Source organism: Sinocyclocheilus rhinocerous, unplaced genomic scaffold (assembly GCF_001515625.1).
Source record: "Sinocyclocheilus rhinocerous isolate Xijiao unplaced genomic scaffold, SAMN03320098_v1.1 scaffold785, whole genome shotgun sequence".
NCBI lineage: Eukaryota > Metazoa > Chordata > Actinopteri > Cypriniformes > Cyprinidae > Sinocyclocheilus > Sinocyclocheilus rhinocerous.
In genome coordinates, this window is record NW_015660521.1 from 150,505 (window position 1) to 157,298 (window position 6,794).

Sequence of the window (6,794 nt, forward strand, 5' to 3'; positions counted from 1 at the left end):
GAGTCCAGCCCGGGGTCGTCACATGTGGTTGCCGCAAGCCCGCCGGCCGCACAGTTCTCAAGCCCACCTGCCTCTGCTCACTCAAGGCAAGTGTGTGACGCTGTTTCGTTGTGAAAGCGAAAATACTTTGTTTGGCAGGACTTCATTTGGACAACTTTAAAGGCAATTTTCTCAATATTTTATTTTTTGCACCAGATTCCAGATTTTCAAATAGTTGTATCTCGGCCAAATATTGTCCTATCCTAACAAACCATACAGCTTATTTATTCAGCTTTCAGATGATGTATACATCTCAATCTCGCAAAACTGACCCTTATGCCTGGTTTTCTGGTCCAGGGTCACATATATACATTCATACACACACACACACATATGTGTATGTCTTAACACACACACACACACATATGTGTATGTCTTAACTTCAGTATGTCATAATTTATTCTGTTTTATAATAACAGTAAGGCACTCTGTTGTAGATCCTTTATTTGTGACCATATTAACAGTATAACACAGCTGCTTGATTTTCCATGCCAGGCCCACTTTCCCCCCAAGCCTACTTTCTACTTCCTGTCACTCTCCATCTCTCTGTCTTTCCGCTTGGTTTGCTCTCATCCACAACCCTATTTGCAGGTGGACCATTGTGATCTGTCTAAATATTACCTCTCCCACGGCCCCCAGAGCTCCCATCCGTCAGGAGGCAGGAACGGCTCTCCCATGCAGAAGGCTTCGGTCTGCGGCTGAAATATTGATCACAGCGGCTCATGGAAGAGCTGCCACCCAAAGCCCGTGACAGCGCTCGGGTCACTGTGACAAAGACAGAGGTGAGTGATTTTCTGTGATTAGGAATAGCCAGAGGCACTCGTGGCATTTTCAGTCTCCGGCGTGCTGAAAGCGATGGAAGCGAAGCGCGCCGGGGGGGATAAGAAAGAGAGAGTGAGAGACAGAGGAAGAGAACATACTTCTAGATCCTTTCAACCGGAGTGCCATTATTCAGGGAAGCTGATTCAGGAATTCAATAATGGATGGAGTGAGTTCTCTCTTTCTCTGTGGAAGAGTAAAAGCTGCCACTGAAAGGTCATTGATGCTTCTCTCTCTCTCTCTCTCTCTCTCTCTCTCTCTCTCTCTCCGTCCCTCTATCCTTATTTCCTCCTGGTTCCCATCCAGTAGCTAATCAGTGACTGACAGCTCAACCCACGTTTTCTCTCTCTCCACCTGTGTGTGTCTCGCTCTATTTGCCTCTTATCTGCAGATGGAGGGATAATGGTTTGATTGTTGGCTTTGAGTAGTCACTGTACATGTCTGAAGGAACAGAACATTAAGACGCTGTGCCATTAACAGAATACTGTCCTCTGTTTTTTACACAACCTGAACAGAAGGTCAAGAAGTCGGGAGTCATCGTGTTCCATGTGACCGTGTTCTCGCTCGCGAACATACGGGAGTTTGCAGGTGGAGATCTGGTTTTTGGCAAGAGCTGGCTGAAATCTGCAGTTACAATCTGATTGGTTGACATCTGCGTACTTTCAGGAAGTGGTAGCGCTGGGTGTCCTGCTTTGTTTTTTTTTGAAGGAAGTTCAAAGGCTGCATTTATTTGATCAAAAATGCATTAAAAACTAATTTGGGAAATATTATTAGAATTTAATAATGGTTCTTATCAATGTTGAAAACTATTTTTACTGCTTAATATTTTTGTGAAAACAGGATTATTTGATGAATAGAAAGCTCAAAAGAACAGAATGTACTTTTTAAAATAATATTATAAATGTCTTTACTGTCACTTTTTCCAATTTATTGTATCCTTGCTGAATAAAAGTATTAATTTAGTTTTTAATCGCAAACCTTTGAATGGTAATGCATCACAGTTTCCACAAAAATATTAAGTAACACAACTTTTCTTGAGCAGCAGATCAGCATATTAGAATGATTTCTGAAGTATCATGTGACAAAGAAGACTAGAGTAATGATGCTGAAAATTCAGCTTTGTATCACAGGGATGAATTATATTTTAAAATCTATTCAAATAGAAAACTGTTATTTTAAATTGTAATAATATTCCACAATCGTTTTTTTGAACCGTAATTTATTTTGGATCAAATAAATGCGGCCTTGGTGAGCATAAGAGCTGTCTTTCTAAAACACTAAACATTTTAATTATTCCAAACTGGTGTTTCAGTGCATCCCATTGACATTTATTCATTCACAGTAGATGATGCTTTTATGCAGCGCAAACTACAAATGAGGCATCCAGTGTAAGCAATTTATTATAAGAGCTGACAATATTTGCATTACACGAAGATATCCCAATATAATAGTACAGTCCCGTTTTTAATCCTAGAACCTGAAAGGGAATTAGCATTTCCACACAATGGGGTCCCTTTGGGAGAGATTTTTAAAGCGTCACTTTTTTATTTAGAAGTAAAATGAGATCTTTGATTAATAGATTGTCATTAAACCCCCCACCCACCCACCAAAGTAAGGAAATGATGTGTACAAATATGTATGGACTTTTCTGTTAATCATCTAATATCAATAAGTACATATATAATGTTTCAGAAGTTACTCGGACCATACAGCAGTATTTGCTGAATCTATGGTCATAAATACTGAGTTTACTTTTTTTGTAACTGAGCATTTCAAACAGCCAATTACAGTCATTAGATCTTGGTCGAATGTTTGGTTTATCAACCTGATACCTTGAACCTGGCTATTTCAGTCAGCTCTTGCCATTGTTGCGCTCAATTTGCATCAGACGGTCCATGGCCAATATTTGTTATTAAAAAAAAAAGTATTTCAAATAAATGCTGTTCTTTTGAACTTCTATTCATCAAAGAATCCTGAAAAAAATGCATTACGGTTTTCAACATTTATTATTAGAAATGTTTCTTGCACACCAAATCATCATATTAGAATGATTTCTGAAGGCTAGAATAATGACGGCTGAAGATTCAGCTTTGCCATCACACGAATAAATTGCATTCTCAAATGGTAATAATATTTTATTTCTGAATTTTTTTGATTAAATAAGTGCAGCCTTGGTGAGACTTCTTTTAAAAATATTTCAAAATCTTACCGATCCTAAACTTACAGTAGTGAATGTGTAAGGTCAAAAGTCTGGTTACACAAGTAATGCAGGTGGATATGGCCTTCCATATTGATCTGAATACCTCCACCCACCCGTTTAATGCAGCAGTCACCTTTGAGACTTGTGTGAGTGTTGTAATGTTTGCCCCTTTAACTCTGCAGATCTCATATCTCCAGAAGTCTCTGAGGCTGTGCCATTTGGAGGGTGTTATGTAATGCACAACTCGTGTAACAAACATCAGATGAACATTAAGCTTGAATAAATATCACAAACCCAGCTTCATATTCATGAGCTCAGTGATGGGTCAGGACATGTGAGAGGTTAAAGGCGGTTCATGTATTTAGTGTATTAATATACACTGTAAAACTGACAACTTTCTGCCAGTTTCTTATGGATCCAGGATTGTTCATGAAGCATTATATAGATGTGTTTCAGCAGGTTGTTGTTTTTTTTCCCCACAGATGGATTGAGATATTTCACGCCTATACCTCCTACATGATTCTCAGAGTTTGTAATCAGCATATGTTGTGCACACCTTCAAAGACGTGATAGTTAGCACATAATAACTTCTGAGCAGTAAAAAAAAAATAGTGAATGTGGGCCAAACATGGTAGCAGACCAAGATGGAATGAAGATGAGAAGTTAGAATGAAGATGGTGGTATAATTTGCATTATCATATGTAAATGGAGACATGTTGCACCAGGTTTAACATCAGTGAAATATCATTGGGTTTCCATTGTCACTGAAGTCAAACTTGGGGCGCTGAGTTTTGATGCACAATATTTGAGAGATTTGAGAGCTGTATGGCATAGGAAAGGAATTTTAAATATTGACTTGTTCCTCACACAAAACTGTGAAATGGCTTCAGAGGAATGTCTTTTTAATTAGGTTTTGGGTAGTAACAACCTTAACTACGTATGTAAATGTACCACTCTAAAAAATGTTAAAAGTTAAAAATTCTAATTTAATTGCAAACATTTTGAGTTCATTTGACACAACAATGTTGATCATTACATTAACTTTATATTGTGTGTAATTTAAACTCCAATTTCTGCATTAATTGAATTTCTTTAAAAATTACGTTGTCTTGTTAAATTTGAAAATTGGGTAGTGGATTTCTAGTTCCCAGCATGCTTTGCATAGGACTGGATAAGGAGATTAAATGTTGAAATTAAATGTTATTTTATGTGTTTTTTAGTGAAGGCCTGTTAGTGTTTAATGCTGTTATGTTTGACATTTAAATGAGTTTTTGTTATGTTAAAGTTTTGGTGGTTATCATTGTGCTTAAGAGTGGAGCACATTAAGGTAAACACTACATTGACTCTACTAATGCCAGTGACAAATAAAATATACTTATTCATTAATTATACATGCTAAATAAGTTTAATTTAGCATATGCTATGATAACTGTGGATTTGGATTTTAACAAAAAAAAAAAGATAATATATAATTTAGTTCCAGAACCACAAATCAGTTGGAGCAACTAAATGTTTCGAGTCATCAACTTAAAAATATGTGTTTGTTACAAATTAATAAGTTCTTCTAACTCACTGTAGTTTGCTGGTTGAACATAATTTCATTAGAAGTTGTCATAACTTAAAAAAAATGGACAAAAAAGTCTTGCAGTGTGTATTGGTGCATTATCATCCTGATGCACGGCACCACCTTCAGGGTACAATGTTTGAACCATTGGGGGCACATAGTCCTCCAGAATTGTTCGGAAGTTCTTGGCAGGGACGTGTCCATCTAGCACAGTAGGAAATGCCATGATACTGCAGCCCAACCCATCACTAATCCACCTCTGTGCTTCACTCTGGGCACGCAGGGGTCTGGATGGTAAGCCTTTTTGGGGCTTCTCTACACCGTAACTCTCCTGGATGTGGGAAAGACCGTTGGACTTATAAGACAACAAAGCCCAAGATTTTTGATGCTGGCGCCATTGAAACCAAAGTTTGGCATTTGCACGAGTGACTGAAGGTTTGGCTATAGCAGCTTGACCATGCTTTATGCATATTGACCCTTTGGAGCTCTCTACGAACAGTTTTGGTGGTAACAGGACAGTTGAGATGCAGATGTGATGTTTTTTAGATACAGTCCTGGTTAGTACCGACATCCATTTTAAGCAGCTTCATCTTGTGTCAACAGTATATATGTATAATATTTGTTCATTATTTTGTATTGTATATTGTACTATATAGTACTAGCTTTATAGCCAACTGCAAATTACATTTTAGCATTCTAGTGAATTGATTCATTCATTTAAATGAGCCAGTTAAAAATGTAGAAACATTTAGTATAGCTATGCTTTCAAAATAAGTTTTAGTAGTGTTATTTGTCATTTTATTTGTTTTGTTTTTTATTAACATTTCCATTTACTTACTTTTTTCAGTTTTATTATATTTAGTACTTACTGTGTTTAAGTTAGTTGTCAAGTTAGTTGTTTCAATTAACAAAACAAAGTTTGATCGTTTTAGCTATAATAATGGTACTGGGCTAAATTAGTGTAAAGTTTAAATTTTTTAAACTGAGTAGCTTAATTGAGTATCAAGCTGAAGTTTCAAACTTAACTTCCCCAAAAACTGCATGGAAGAAAGAAAGACAGGTTTGCACCAACATGTGGGTAAATGAGTAAATTATATATTTTTTATTATTATTATTAGTTTTAACATACTGTCATAAATTTGCGTTTATTCCCTTTAAAAGTAAATATTATTACAGAACTTTTATGTGATCCTCCCATGCTAATGCTTATCTCTTTGATGGTCTATGACAGCTGCCAAACTGGCTTTATGAATATGTTGTGAGGTTATGAATGCGGCAGCTCTGAGCCTGAAGTCATGATGAAGGGATGAAGATGGGTTTACAGCTTTAAACTTAATCCTAAATTGGAGGGTTTCCTTCCAAACCCCCACATGGCCTGAATCTCTCAATAAAACATGAGAGAGGCAGCAGAGGAGCCTGAATACATATTTAAACAGGCTATTGAATATAGAGAGAATGTGTCTTTGTGTTTAAATTTATGTTTAAACAACTGTGTGTGTGTGTGTCTGTGTTCATTTAGCAGCCTCATTGTTGAGGCACATTTCTGTTTTCTGTCTTCCTTTCAGGCTTGCTCGAGTTTCAAATGCAGCCTGATTCAAATATTCCCTTTTTCTTCTTCAAAAACGCATAAAGTGCTGATAAATGGTTTGAAGAGAGAGGCACTAAAAGGATGAAACTCCAGAGAAGAGACCAAACGGGGCGAGTGCGGTATCAGGTGTGTAAGTGTATGTGTGTGTGTGTGTGTGTCCAGCCCTGTCAGTTGTGTTGGATAAATGATGTGACAGGTGAGCGTGTGCTGGAGGGTTTGAGAGGTGGATGAGTCTGTCACACTGATTGATTTTCTTTCTTCGAGCGACGCAGGCGTCGACGGGGAATGCAAACAAGTGGCCATCTCACTCTCCACCATCTGCGCTCTGAAGACAGCGGCCACAAGCATTCTTCAAACGCTCTTTGGAGGCCGGTTTGGAAAGTTTGTGCTGGTGATATCTCTGTTTTAAACTCTAAAGACTAAACTTTGAAGCTGAAACTTTTTTCAAAGGTTTTTAGAAGTTTGATCTCTTGCTTTTTTGTGAACTAAAACTATATTCTATTCAAGTATGCTTACTACTTACTGTAGCGTTGACTTTACTCCAGTACTCAAGAGGGCGCAATAGTTGCCTTAAAACTAGGCCT

At 37.4% G+C, this 6,794-nt stretch overlaps 1 long non-coding RNA gene across 1 annotated transcript; it reads left to right on the forward strand.

Moving 5' to 3' along the window:
* The first annotated feature begins 639 nt into the window (after window positions 1-639).
* Window positions 640-6,567, forward strand: LOC107725324 (uncharacterized). The gene is made up of 3 exons (XR_001638109.1): window positions 640-821; window positions 6,188-6,336; window positions 6,483-6,567. It is a non-coding gene; the product is annotated as an uncharacterized LOC107725324 (long non-coding RNA).
* The last annotated feature ends 227 nt before the right edge of the window (window positions 6,568-6,794 follow it).